Consider the following 13436-nt stretch of genomic DNA (forward strand, 5'->3'; position numbering starts at 1 on the left):
GGGAGTTCCACCGCCAGAAGCCTTCGTAGCCACCGGAAACCAATCTAGACCCGTTCCGGCACCCTGCCGGAGGGGGAATCCTTCTCCGGTGGCCATCTGCATCATCCCGGTGCTCTCCATGACAAGGAGGGAGTAGTTCTCCCTCGGGGCTGAGGGTATGTACCAGTAGCTATGTGTTTGATCTCTCTCTCTCTCTCTCTCTCGTGTGCTTGAGGTGATACGATCTTGATGTATCGCGAGCTATGCTATTATATTTGGATCCTATGATGTTTCTTCCCCCCTCTACTCTCTTGTAATGGATTGAGTTTCCCCTTTGAAGTTCTCTTATCGGATTGAGTCTTTAAAGATTTGAGAACACCTGATGTATGTCTTTCCGTGCGTATCTGTGGTGACAATGGGATACCACGTGATTCACTTGATGTATGTTTTGGTGATCAACTTGCGGGTTCCGCCCATGAACCTATGCATAGCGGTTGGCACACGTTTTCGTCATGATTCTCCGGTAGAAACTTTGGGGCACTCTTTGAGCTTCTATGTGTTTGGTTGAATAGATGAATCTGAGATTGTGTGACGCATATCGTATAATCATACCCACGGATACTTGAGGTGACATTCGAGTATCTAGGTGACATTAGGGTTTTGGTTGATTTGTTTCTTAAGGTGTTATTCTAGTACGAACTCTAGGGCTGTTTGTGACACTTATAGGAATAGCCCAACGGATTGATTGGAAAGAATAACTTTGAGGTGGTTTCATACCCTACCATAATCTCTTCGTTCGTTCTCCACTATTAGTGACTTTGGGGTGACTCTTTGTTGCATGTTGAGGGATAGTTATGTGATCCAATTATGTTAGTATTGTTGAGAGGACTTGCACTAGTGAAAGTATGAACCCTAGGCCTTGTTTCCTATCATTGCAATACCGTCTACGCTCACTTTTATCATTAGTGACCTTGCTGTTTTTATATTTTCAGATTACAAAAACCATTATATAGTATCCATATACCACTTGTATCACCATCTCTTCGTCGAACTAGTGCACCTATACAATTTACCATTGTATTGGGTGTGTTGGGGACACAAGAGACTCTCTGTTATTTGGTTGCAGGGTTGCTTGAGAGAGACCATCTTCATCCTACGCCTCCTACGGATTGATAAACCTTAGGTCATCCACTTGAGGGAAATTTGCTATTGTCCTACAAACCTCTGCACTTGGAGGCCCAACAACGTCTACAAGAAGAAGGTTGTGTAGTAGACATCAAGCTCTTTTCTGGCGCCGTTGCCGGGAAGGTTAGCACTTGAAGGTATATCTTTAGATCTTGCAATCGAATCTTTTTGTTTCTTGTGTTATCACTAGTTTAGTTTATAAAAGAAAATTACAAAAAAATGGAATTGAGTTTGTCTCATATGCTTCACCTTTTTAATATCTTTCATGAGTATGATGGAAAGGATAATTGTGCTCAAGTGCTAGAAGAAGAAATCTATAAAAAATTTGGCACTAAATATTTGAATGATGAGCATGATTTCAATGTTGTTAGTACGAATTCTTTGAATATCCATGATACTAATGATGATTGCACTAGTTATGATGAAAATGTCTCCTATAAACATGTCAATTTTTGTGGAGTGCATTGGGTTTGTAAGTACACAGCAAATAGGGAAGATAGATATTGCAAGAGGCATAAGTACTTAGAAACTGAATTGTTGCAAGAAAGTCTTGATGATTGTGCTGAAAGATTCAATATTTTTCGCGCCCCTTGTGAACTTTGCAATGAACATGGTCATTTAAATCTCCAACGCAAATTGTTTCATGACCGAATCGTATCCAAAAATTGTGATAATTTGATTACCCTTGAGCATCATAAAGAGATTAGTCTTCTTTTGGGGTATGAGGAAATGAAACGTATAACTGAGGGTATTCCAAAGTTTAATCTTAATAGATTTCTTGATTTTGATCTAGAGAAAATTATATGTATTGTGTGGTGAATTGTATTGAAAATCCTTATATTGCCAACTACATAAAGAAAAGAAAACAAATAGAAGATGAATAGAATACTAACGAAAGGGAAGATACTTCCCAATATTCTCCTATTATTTCTTATGATGAATCAGGTAACGAGGAGGAGCCTCCTATTCAACCAATCTCATTAATAAGGAGCTCCAAAAAGAGAATTGAACCCACACATGATGTGGTGAAGAAGAAGAAAAGAAAAAGGAAGAGAGGTAAAAAGATATCTCCCCTAAATAATGTTGCTCCTATTACTATTGTGCCTCATGAAAATATAATTGTGGAAGATAATGATACTTCTTATGATCTTGAAAATCTTTTTGGCACTTGCTTGGAATAATATGATAATTGCTATACTATTGGTGCTATCTATACTATTAATGATGAGAGTGATTATGCTTATGATATGAAAAGGCACAAGCTTGGGGATGATATGTTTGATGAAGATGATGTTTTTGAGAATATATTTGCTGCAATTAATGTTTGTCCCAAGCTTGGGGATGCTACGTTTAATGAAGATGATATTATTAGTCTCCCAAGTTTTGATATGCAAATTTATAATGATGATAGCATGCCTCCTACCTATGATGATTATTGTGATGATACCTATGCTATAAAAAGTAGTGATTATATTTATAAAACTTGTCATGATTATGATTACCCCTTCTCTGAACATTACTCTTTTAATGTGGAAACAATTTATAGTATTCGAGTCTCTTATGATGCTCCCACTATTCCGAATGAGAAGAATTTTGCTTATGTGGAGAGTAATAAAATTTCTATGCTTGTAGATCATGGAAAGAATGCTTTAGGTGCTGGTTATATTGTTGAATTCATTCATGATGCTACTGAAAATTGTTATGAGGGAGGAATATATGCTTGTAGGAATTGCAATAATGTCAAGTTTCCTCTCTATGTGCTTAAAGTTTTGAAGTTATGCTTGTTTTACCTTCCTATGCAAGTTGATTCTTGTTCCCACAAGTTGTTTGCTCACAAAATCCCTATGCATAGGAAGTGAGTTAGACTTAAATGTGCTAGTCATATTCTTCATAATGCTCTCTTTATGTTACAATTCTTATCTTTTATGTGAGCATCATTGAAATCATCATGCCTAGCTAGGGGCGTTGAACGATAGCGCTTGTTGGGAGGCAACCCCACTTTATTTTTGTTACTTGCTTTTTGTTCCTGTTTAGTAATAAATAATTCATCTAGCCTCTGTTTATATGTGGTTTTATGCTTTTAATTAGTGTTTGTGCCAAGTAGAACCTTTGGGAAGACTAGGGGAAAGTCTTGTTGATCATGCTGTAAAAAACAGAAACTTTAGCGCACACGAGAATTGCTGCCATTCTTATTTGGAGAGTGCTATTTAGTTAATTATTTTTTAAGATGATTAATAGATAAATTCCTCAGGTCCAGCAATTTATTTGAGAATTTTATGAGTTCCAGAAGTATACGTTTGATCCAGATTACTACAGACTATTCTGTTTTTGACAGATTCTGTTTTTCATGTGTTGTTTACTTATTTTGATGAATCTATGGCTAGTAAAAGAGTTTATAAACCATAGATAAGTTGGAATAAAGTAGGTTTACCACGAATATAAATAAATAATGAGTTCATTACATGTGACGCCCGGATAATTAGACTACAGTAATCCCAAGCTAATGATGCCACGTCACCTCCGTTACTGTTGTTAATCTCCCGATGACTCAATCCCGTTCGAATTCAAATTTTAAAATAAAAACAAACAACAAACGTTTTCAAACAATAAAGCTAAAATGTTCGGGTTGTGCCAAATATTGCATAGGTAATTATGGCGAAGGAACCACACTATTATAAAATGCTTAAAAACTATGAGATGAATAAAACAGTAGCAAAAACTATTATTTAAATACTTTAAATATTAAATAATTACAAAACTATTTTATTTTGGGTTAGCAAATTTATGAGGCGGTGGCATAATTAGTAAACATCAATTTAGGTGCCACTTTGGTATTTTGTTATCAATAGAATAAATAGCAACTAAAAGTAATAAAATAAATAAAAGAAAGAAAATACAAAAGGAGGAAACAAAAGAAAAGGGAAAGAAAAGCAAGCACCCCCCCCCGGGCCAGCCGACCCAACTGGCCGGCCCATTCGGCCACCGGCCCAACTGGGCCATGGCCCAGTCGGCCGCCCCTTGGCCTATAGGCCACCCCACACCCCAGAAACCCTAGCCCCCCGATTCCCCACGCCCCACTCGCCCCCGCACTCCCCCCCCCCCCCACGTCGTTCCCCCCTCCCGATCCAATCCGGATCGGGGACGAGACCCCCACTCGCCCCACCCCGCTCACCCCCCTCGCTTCCCTCCCGATCTGGATCAGGGGAAAAGGCGCCCTGCCGCCGCTCGGAACCCCCGCCGGAGCCGCCCCGCCGCCCTGCCGTCGTTGGTGCCACCTGCGCCGCCTCGTCGCCTCGCCTCATCCCCGCCAGCCTCCCCAGGCCTCGTCGACGCTCGTCGTCCCCGCCGGCAACCTCCCCCGACGCCGCCCGGATCAATCTTCGCCGCCGAACAGGACTACCTCGTCGGACTGCCTCCCCGACGCCGTCGTCTCCGTCCTCCGCCCCAAGCCCCGCTGCCCCAGACCCTACTCCCCCTGTGAGGCCCTCTCCTCCTCTCTCCCTCGCGTGCACGCGCTCATGCACCGGCGCCCCGCGCGCGCCCACTAGGGCCGTGCCCCGCACGCGCCGATCCCGCATCGGTGCCCCTGGCGCCCGCACAGCTCTGTCCCTGCTCCCTCGCCTCCGCCGCCCCCTGTTCCCCCGCAAGTGCGCCTCCCGTCCTCTGAACTTGGCCGCGGCCCCCCTCCCGCGGCTCCCTCCGCCACGCCGGAGCCCCAGCGGTGGCCGCTGGTTGATCCCGTGCCTACTCCCGTTGTCCACGGGTGAGGCCACCAGACGGGCCCCCGCCCGCACCCGCTCGGGCAGTGCCCGCCGCCCGCACCCGCTAAGGCCCCTGGGGCCTATGACAGATGGGCCCCATGCCCATAACGTTTTATAAAACAAGGAATTAAAAATAAAAATAAAAAATAAAAAATGATTTAATAAAATTAATTATTAATTAATTAATTATCTAATGAATTAATTAAGTTAATTAATCCGGTTTAATTAATTTAATTAACTAGTTAGGTTAATTAAATAGTAATTAAATTAACTAATCTGTAATTAACCTAAACAGAGAATGACAGGTGGGTCCCACTGGACCCACATGTCAGGTTGACCAAGTCAACTCTGTTGACTGCTGACGTCAGCATGACATCATGCTGATGTCATAAATCCATTTTTCAAATTAATTAAATAATTAATTAAATTCCAGAAATTAATAAAATCTTTAGAAAATCATATCTTTTAATCCGTAACTCGGATTAAAATATTTTCAACATGAAAGTTTCTCAGAACGACGAGACGATTCCGGATACGCAACCCATTCATCCGCCACACCCCCCTAACCTATCGAACTCGCAACTTTCCCCCTCCGGCTCCTTTGCCCGAAAACGCGAAACACCGGGAATACTTTCCCAGATGTTTTCCCCCCTTCACCGGTACCACCTCATACCACGTTAGGGCACACCTAGCACCGCTCATTGTCACGTCACGCATCGTCGTGTTTATGTTTGCATTGTATTCATTCTTTCTTCCCCCCTCTTATCTCCGGTAGACTACGAGACCGACGCTGCTGCTGCCCAGTTCGACTACGGAGTTGACGACCCCTCTCTCTTGCCAGAGCAACCAGGCAAGCCCCCCCTTTGATCACCAGATATCGCCTACTCTTCTGTATACTGCTTGCATTAGAGTAGTGTAGCATGTTACTGCTTTCAGTTAATCCTATACTGCTGCATAGCCTGTCCTTGCTACTACTGTTGTTACCTTTACCTACTATCCTACTGCTTAGTATAGGATGCTAGTGTTCCATCAGTGACCCTACACTCGTGTCCGTCTGCCATGCTATACTATTGGGCTGTGATCACTTCGGGAGGTGATCACGGGCATATACTATATACTTTACACTATTACATTACCTGTGGTACTGTTCGGAGATGGGGGCTGAAAGGACAGGTGGCTCCATCCCAGTAGAGGTGGGCCTGGGTTCCCGACGGCCTCCGACTGTTACTTTGTGGCGGAGCGACAGGGCAGGTTGAGACCGCCTAGGAGAGAGGTGGGCCTGGTCCTGTTCGGCGTTCGCGGATACTTAACACGCTTAACGAGATCTTGGTATTTGATCTGAGTTGGCTACGAGCCTATACGCACTAACCATCTACGTGGGAGTAGTTATGGGTATCCCGACGTCGTGGTATCAGCCGAAGCCTTCTTGACGTCAGCGACTGAGTGGCGCGCGCCGGGTTGGACTGCGTTAACGCAACTTCCTTTGTAATGGAGGTTGCTAGGTCTGCTCACCGGCCGCGTACGCAACGTGCAGGTGTGCTATGGGCAATGGGCCCAGACCCCTGTGTGCTTAGGTTTAGACCGGCGTGCTGGCCTCTCTGTTGAGCCTAGGTGGGGCTGCGACGTGTTGATCTTCCGCGGCCGGGCATGACCCAGGAAAGTGTGTCCGGCCAAATGGGATCAAGCGTGTTGGGTAAGTTGGTGCACCCCTGCAGGGAAGTTAATCTATTCGAATAGCTGTGATCTTCGGTAACAGGACGACTTGGAGTTGTACCTTGACCTTATGACAACTAGAACCGGATACTTAATAAAACACACCCTTCCAAGTTCCACAGATAACCCGGTGATCGCTTTTCCACAGGGCGACGAGGGGAGGATCGCCGGGTAGGATTATGCTATGCGATGCTACTGGAGATGCTACTTGGAGATGCTACTTGGAGATGCTACTTGGAGGACTTCAATCTACTCTCTTCTACATGCTGCAAGACGGAGGCTGCCAGAAGCGTAGTCTTCGACAGGATTAGCTATCCCCCTCTTATTCTGGCATTCTGCAGTTCAGTCCACTGATATGGCCCTTTACACATATACCCATGCATATGTAGTGTAGCTCCTTGCTTGCGAGTACTTTGGATGAGTACTCACGGTTGCTTTTCTCCCTCTTTTCCCCTTTCCCTTCTACCTGGTTGTCGCAACCAGATGTTGGAGCCCAGGAGCCAGACGCCACCTTCGGCTACGATCGGCTACTACACTGGAGGTGCCTACTACTACGTGCAGCCCGCTGACGACGACCAGGAGTAGTTAGGAGGATCCCAGGCAGGAGGCCTGCGCCTCTTTCGATCTGTATCCCAGTTTGTGCTAGCCTTCTTAAGGCAAACTTGTTTAACTTATGTCTGTACTCAGATATTGTTGCTTCCGCTGACTCGTCTATGATCGAGCACTTGTATTCGAGCCCTCGAGGCCCCTGGCTTGTATTATGATGCTTGTATGACTTTTTTTTATTTTTAGAGTTGTGTTGTGATATCTTCCCGTGAGTCCCTGATCTTGATCGTACACGTTTGCATGTATGATTAGTGTACGATTAAATCGGGGGCGTCACAAGTTGGTATCAGAGCCGACTGCCTGTAGGAATCCCCCTTCCACACTCCTTGGCCGAAGTTGAGTCTAGACTTTACAAAACTTTTACTAACATGGCTGTGTGTCTTACGGGCACACGTCGCCATTGGGTGGTATTAGGATCTTTTATTCCTCGACCTATACTCTGGGACTCTGATCTCTCTTCTATTCGGGTTAAATGGATTTTGCTAATTCTAACATTAGGATCTCGTTATCACTTTCACCCGGAGAGCCCCTTATTATTGATGATCGTCTGCTGCACGTGAAGACCCTGAAGATACTCTCCGCTGTAACCCGAGAATTTGTGTCCGTTGCTTTTGCAATTCCCTACCACCAAAATATCCCTATGGATAAATACATACAAATGTCGTTCTTACTTTTGTTCCCAGTTGATCTTGTCATTGGAAGATACCCTAAAATTCTCTCTATTGATCCGAGAATACTTTGTGCCTACTACCTTGCAGTTCCTTTCCACCTGAATACCTCTACGGATAATTTCTCGCCCTTATCGAGTATCCACTCATTCCCAGTTGTTCATGTGTTTCACAATGGTCTTTGAAATACTATTCGATCCTCCAAAATTCCTCAGTAGCTTATTGCTCTGCAATACTTGTCTGCTTGCATTATGGATGCTTTTCATATGTCTGACAATATTCGTTAGTATCCTTAGACACCGTCATTTTGATCCTATTGATTCAACATGTGTGCGAATGCACAAAATCAACAATCGACCCTTCTAAATTATCTTTCCGGCTCAGACGTCATTCTGAACATGAGCTGTTTCTGGACCAAACTATTTGTCGTCAATTGTGCCTCTGGCCTATCCAACTTGTCCATCCTTGATTAGAGTGTCTGCTTCTGATCCCTTGTTTTGGAAATCATAATTCCTTTGTTATCTAAGCATCGAATTATTCAGATGTCCTATAATCTGATGCACGTGCAACCTTTCTTCCTCTGATTGAGTACAGATACTCACATCAGCTCCGTTGTGGATCGCCTGATCCATTGTTGGATTTCATCCGACATCGTCCTTCATATTCAATAACCTTGTGAGCCTTTCCACGGGTGTATATTGCCTTTGGTAAATTGTATCCTCTGCTTAGCCAACCATGCTCTTCTTTCGAGCTTGTGTATTTACTTTTGAAAATTGTGGTATATGTTCTAAGATGCCCCGATGGGTTGAACCTATGCCTTCCTTAATATGTGTGAACTCGAAGGTTTTCACGACTCGTACTCTTCTGGTATTTTGCCAGATAAAATTTCAACACTACAACTTCATTGAACGTGAGAAGTGAATGAAAGGTTGTGCATTGGAGAAGTGGGAGTCGACCTTGAACTTTGTGTTCATGCCCATGGACACGATGTAGAACTTATCATGAAAGCTTCTCTTAAATTAAGTATTCCCTTGGTATAAGTTCATCTTATATCTGGGATCTGGCCTTTTACAATAGTGGTTCCGACCATGTTCTCCTTTAAATACCATTTTCGTTGCAAGTGTAAGCACTTGTCTTCTGTGGATCAATACCCCGGTCCAACCTCTACTTTGATCCATCTTCGAGTATTACCCCCTGGTATCTCGAGATTATCATGGAACTGCATAACTTCTTATGAGTTCTTCATCAAGTGCTACCTTCCCACTAATTCCAATTTTTCGAGGGCTCTGAGTTATTAAACACTCAAAGACACCGATAACTGAACCAAGTCCGCACTACGGTCTAAAAAAACAGAAAAAAAAACTCTTCAATAAGCTTCTATAAGTACGAGTTTGTACCCGATCACGCCATTCCTAGCCTGTTTGGCTATATCATTGTCGTGATGATTCTAACTGTCCTGCCTGGTCCTTATTCTCGGAGCACCAAATTGCGACGATAGCTAATCTTACAATCGATCTTCCTCGTCATACCGTTTGTCCTTGGACAGCAAACTTGATTTCGAGTTTGTGTCGTACCCATGGTTCCAATGACTTTTGGCTTCATCATTTCCGTTGACTTGATGTCATCGCCGATAATTTACATCTTCTCGGAACCTCTCGACAAATGTGTCGTGATCATCATCAACATTCTGGGGTCTTCCAAGATATCTATCGAATTCTTGATGAGAAATACCATCCTTGCCCCTCGATGGTTTGTATTATCTTCGGCAACGTTAATGCCCTCCCTCCAACACAAACCTGCTCATGTTTTGTGTATTACCTTGAGTTCCTTCCTACCCACTTGTGTTATGTTCTACTTTGGAATATTGCCATCTTTTATGTCAAGGATGTCGTGGGAATTTCACCACCTCTTAAGAATTCTTGGTATGGTGATACTTCTCACCATCATCATTCTTCCTTGGTCCCCGTGTTGTTTTTTTAACCAGCATACCAATAGATGTTGTTTGAGTTATGTACTTCTAGCAACCCTATTGCTTTGAAGTTAACAATCGACAGTTCGTTCTTAGACCATTTATTATTGAATCGTCCCTCTAACATTGATCTTGCTGCCTAAGGTCATATTTCGGGCACACCTTTCAACTAATGATTGATGGTGTATGTTTCCCTAGAGCATACAACATTATATCATTTGAATTGACAAGTGTCATCTTCTTGTTCACATTATTGTGGAAATCCATCTTTTGAAAATCTCAATGAATTGTCGCTGAGTCGATCAGCCACCTCCTCACCTCTCCTTGGTTTAATGATGAACTATTGTTTCAGGAACCCGCTCCCATAGTTCATTTCCCGAGAATCTTGCAATGCCATTTCAACGATTTGTGTTGCGCCTTTTCTTCTCGGACATCCCGAGTCTGAGGTATCATGACACCAATTGGATCTGAAACTCGGTCAGGTATGATGGTTGGGACAACTTTCCAGGAGTTATGTTGTTGGTCCTTTGATGACCCGGTAATATGATGTCATGCCTAGCACCCCCCCTGGCTGGAGGACCTATCGTTATAATTTCTTTTGCAAGGATAACCATTCCTCCTGGAGGAAATTGTAGGACTTATTTTATAAGTTACTCCTGATGGATCATTGGTGTATCCGAAGTCTGGCCCTTGATTGAAACACCATATCATTGCTACCTGAAGCATGTCTGTGGTACTCCGTTCATCACCAAGAACATTTGAAGCATAGTGCTAAATTCTCTTTATCAATTATCCAAACACCGTTGTATGGGTAATATAATGAAATTTTCCTCCCCTTACCTAAATGGTTTTCTACCTTCCATCCTGTCATGGATATCATCTGCTTGTCCTTGGGAAGGATATACCCCTGGAATATGTGTTTAAACACATTTTTTTCCTTTCCATTGATCTGGTTAAATCTGATAATCATATCTTCCTTTCCATTGTTTGGTTTAACCTTTCTTGTGATCTATGAGATCTAAGCAGTAATATTCTCCTGCTTTTGTAAACACCTCGGTGTATAATTCTGTCAAAAGGACCCTGTTATTTTGGTGATGACATTCCGGTAACCACCGATGGACGGGAACTTTGCCTAATGGTCCGCCTCGTTCAACGAGCAGGAAAATGGTTCTCTTCGTCCCTCGCCCTTAGTACCGACATTGTTGCCGACATAATTGATAGGCTACCCTCTGACATGTCTTGTTATCATGACTGTGCAAAATATCACCGCCCTTTCTACTTTTTAACCCACATGGTGGGCCCATAACCCACAGTTCCACAGGATCGAAACCTGACTCTCCTGTACACCCTGTTGTCAAAGTTATTCCTCGTGCTTGACTTTGTAAGTAATCCATGGGCCACCTGCCTAGTGATCTATTCTGGTATCTGATGCAATGCTTTTTCACATTGCTCTAAACCCCTTCAACACTTCGTTTCAAGCAACGAACGATGGCCTATGCGATTGAAACTTCTATTTTGCACCTTCTTACTTTGCTCTCGATATCTTCTTAAGTTTCAACTCGGGAGATACTTATGCTTCTTCCCCTGAGTTAACTGTCCGATGCTCAATTTTATCAGGATCCGTCCATAGAGTTTTTCCCCTCTTATCCTTTCATAAGTACGGTGAAGATCCTGAAGGAAGGACGACCACTTCATCGTGATGCATTGATGCATAGGAATGAAGACATCAACGCTATGGTTCGACCTCTTCGAGATGAGCTACCAAGACTAAGAAAATTCGTTAGAATTTTGTAACCAAACCTTTCCCGCTTAGACCCCCTCTTAAATCTCGGGACGAGATTTCTTATAGTGGAGGAGAATTGTGATGCCCGGATAATTAGACTACAGTAATCCCAAGCTAGTGATGCCACGTCACCTCCGTTACTGTTGTTAATCTCCCGATGACTCAATCCCGTTCGAATTCAAATTTTAAAATAAAAACAAACAACAAACGTTTTCAAACAATAAAGCTAAAATGTTTGGGTTGTGCCAAATATTGCATAGGTAATTATGGCGAAGGAACCACACTATTATAAAATGCTTAAAAACTATGAGATGAATAAAACAGTAGCAAAAACTATTATTTAAATACTTTAAATATTAAATAATTACAAAACTATTTTATTTTGGGTTAGCAAATTTATGAGGCGGTGGCATAATTAGTAAACATCAATTTAGGTGCCACTTTGGTATTTTGTTATCAATAGAATAAATAGCAACTAAAAGTAATAAAATAAATAAAAGAAAGAAAATACAAAAGGAGGAAACAAAGAAAAGGGAAAGAAAAGCAAGCACCCCCCCGGGCCAGCCGACCCAACTGGCCGGCCCATTCGGCCACCGGCCCAACTGGGCCATGGCCCAGTCGGCCGCCCCCTGGCCTATAGGCCACCCCACACCCCAGAAACCCTAGCCCCCCCGATTCCCCACGCCCCACTCGCCCCCGCACTCCCCCCCCCACGTCGTTCCCCCCTCCCGATCCAATCCGGATCGGGGACGAGACCCCCACTCGCCCCACCCCGCTCGCCCCCCTCGCTTCCCCCCCGATCTGGATCGGGGGAAAAGGCGCCCTGCCGCCGCCCGGAACCCCCGCCGGAGCCGCCCCGCCGCCCTGCCGTCGTTGGTGCCACCTGCGCCGCCTCGTCGCCTCGCCTCATCCCCGCCAGCCTCCCCAGGCCTCGTCGACGCTCGTCGTCCCCACCGGCAACCTCCCCCGACGCCGCCCGGATCAATCTTCACCGCCGAACAGGACTACCTCGTCGGACTGCCTCCCCGACGCTGTCGTCTCCAGCCTCTGCCCCAAGCCCCGCTGCCCCAGACCCTACTCCCCCTGTGAGGCCCTCTCCTCCTCTCTCCCTCGCGTGCACGCGCTCACGCATCGGCGCCCCGCGCGCGCCCATCCCACATCGGCGCCCCTGGCGCCCGCATAGCTCCCTCCCTGCTCCCTCGCCTCTGTCGCCCCCTGTTCCCCCGCAAGTGCGCCTCCCGTCCTCTGAACTTGGCCGCGGCCCCCCTCCCGCGGCTCCCTCCGCCGCGCTGGAGCCCCAGCGGTGGCCGCTGGTTGATCCCGTGCCTACTCCCGTTGTCCACGGGCGAGGCCACCAGACGGGCGCCCGCCTGCACCCGCTCGGGCAGTGCCCGCCACCCGCACCCGCTAAGGCCCCTGGGGCCTATGACAGATGGGCCCCATGCCCATAACGTTTTATAAAAAAAAGGAATTAAAAATAAAAATAAAAAATAAAAAAATGATTTAATAAAATTAATTATTAATTAATTAATTATCTAATGAATTAATTAAGTTAATTAATCCGGTTTAATTAATTTAATTAACTAGTTAGGTTAATTAAATAGTAATTAAATTAACTAATCTGTAATTAACCTAAACAGAGAATGACAGGTGGGTCCCACTGGACCCACATGTCAGGTTGACCAAGTCAACTCTGTTGACTGCTGATGTCAGCATGACATCATGCTGACATCATAAATCCATTTTTCAAATTAATTAAATAATTAATTAAA

This window comes from Triticum aestivum, chromosome 3A (assembly GCF_018294505.1).
Source record: "Triticum aestivum cultivar Chinese Spring chromosome 3A, IWGSC CS RefSeq v2.1, whole genome shotgun sequence".
Taxonomy (NCBI): domain Eukaryota; kingdom Viridiplantae; phylum Streptophyta; class Magnoliopsida; order Poales; family Poaceae; genus Triticum; species Triticum aestivum.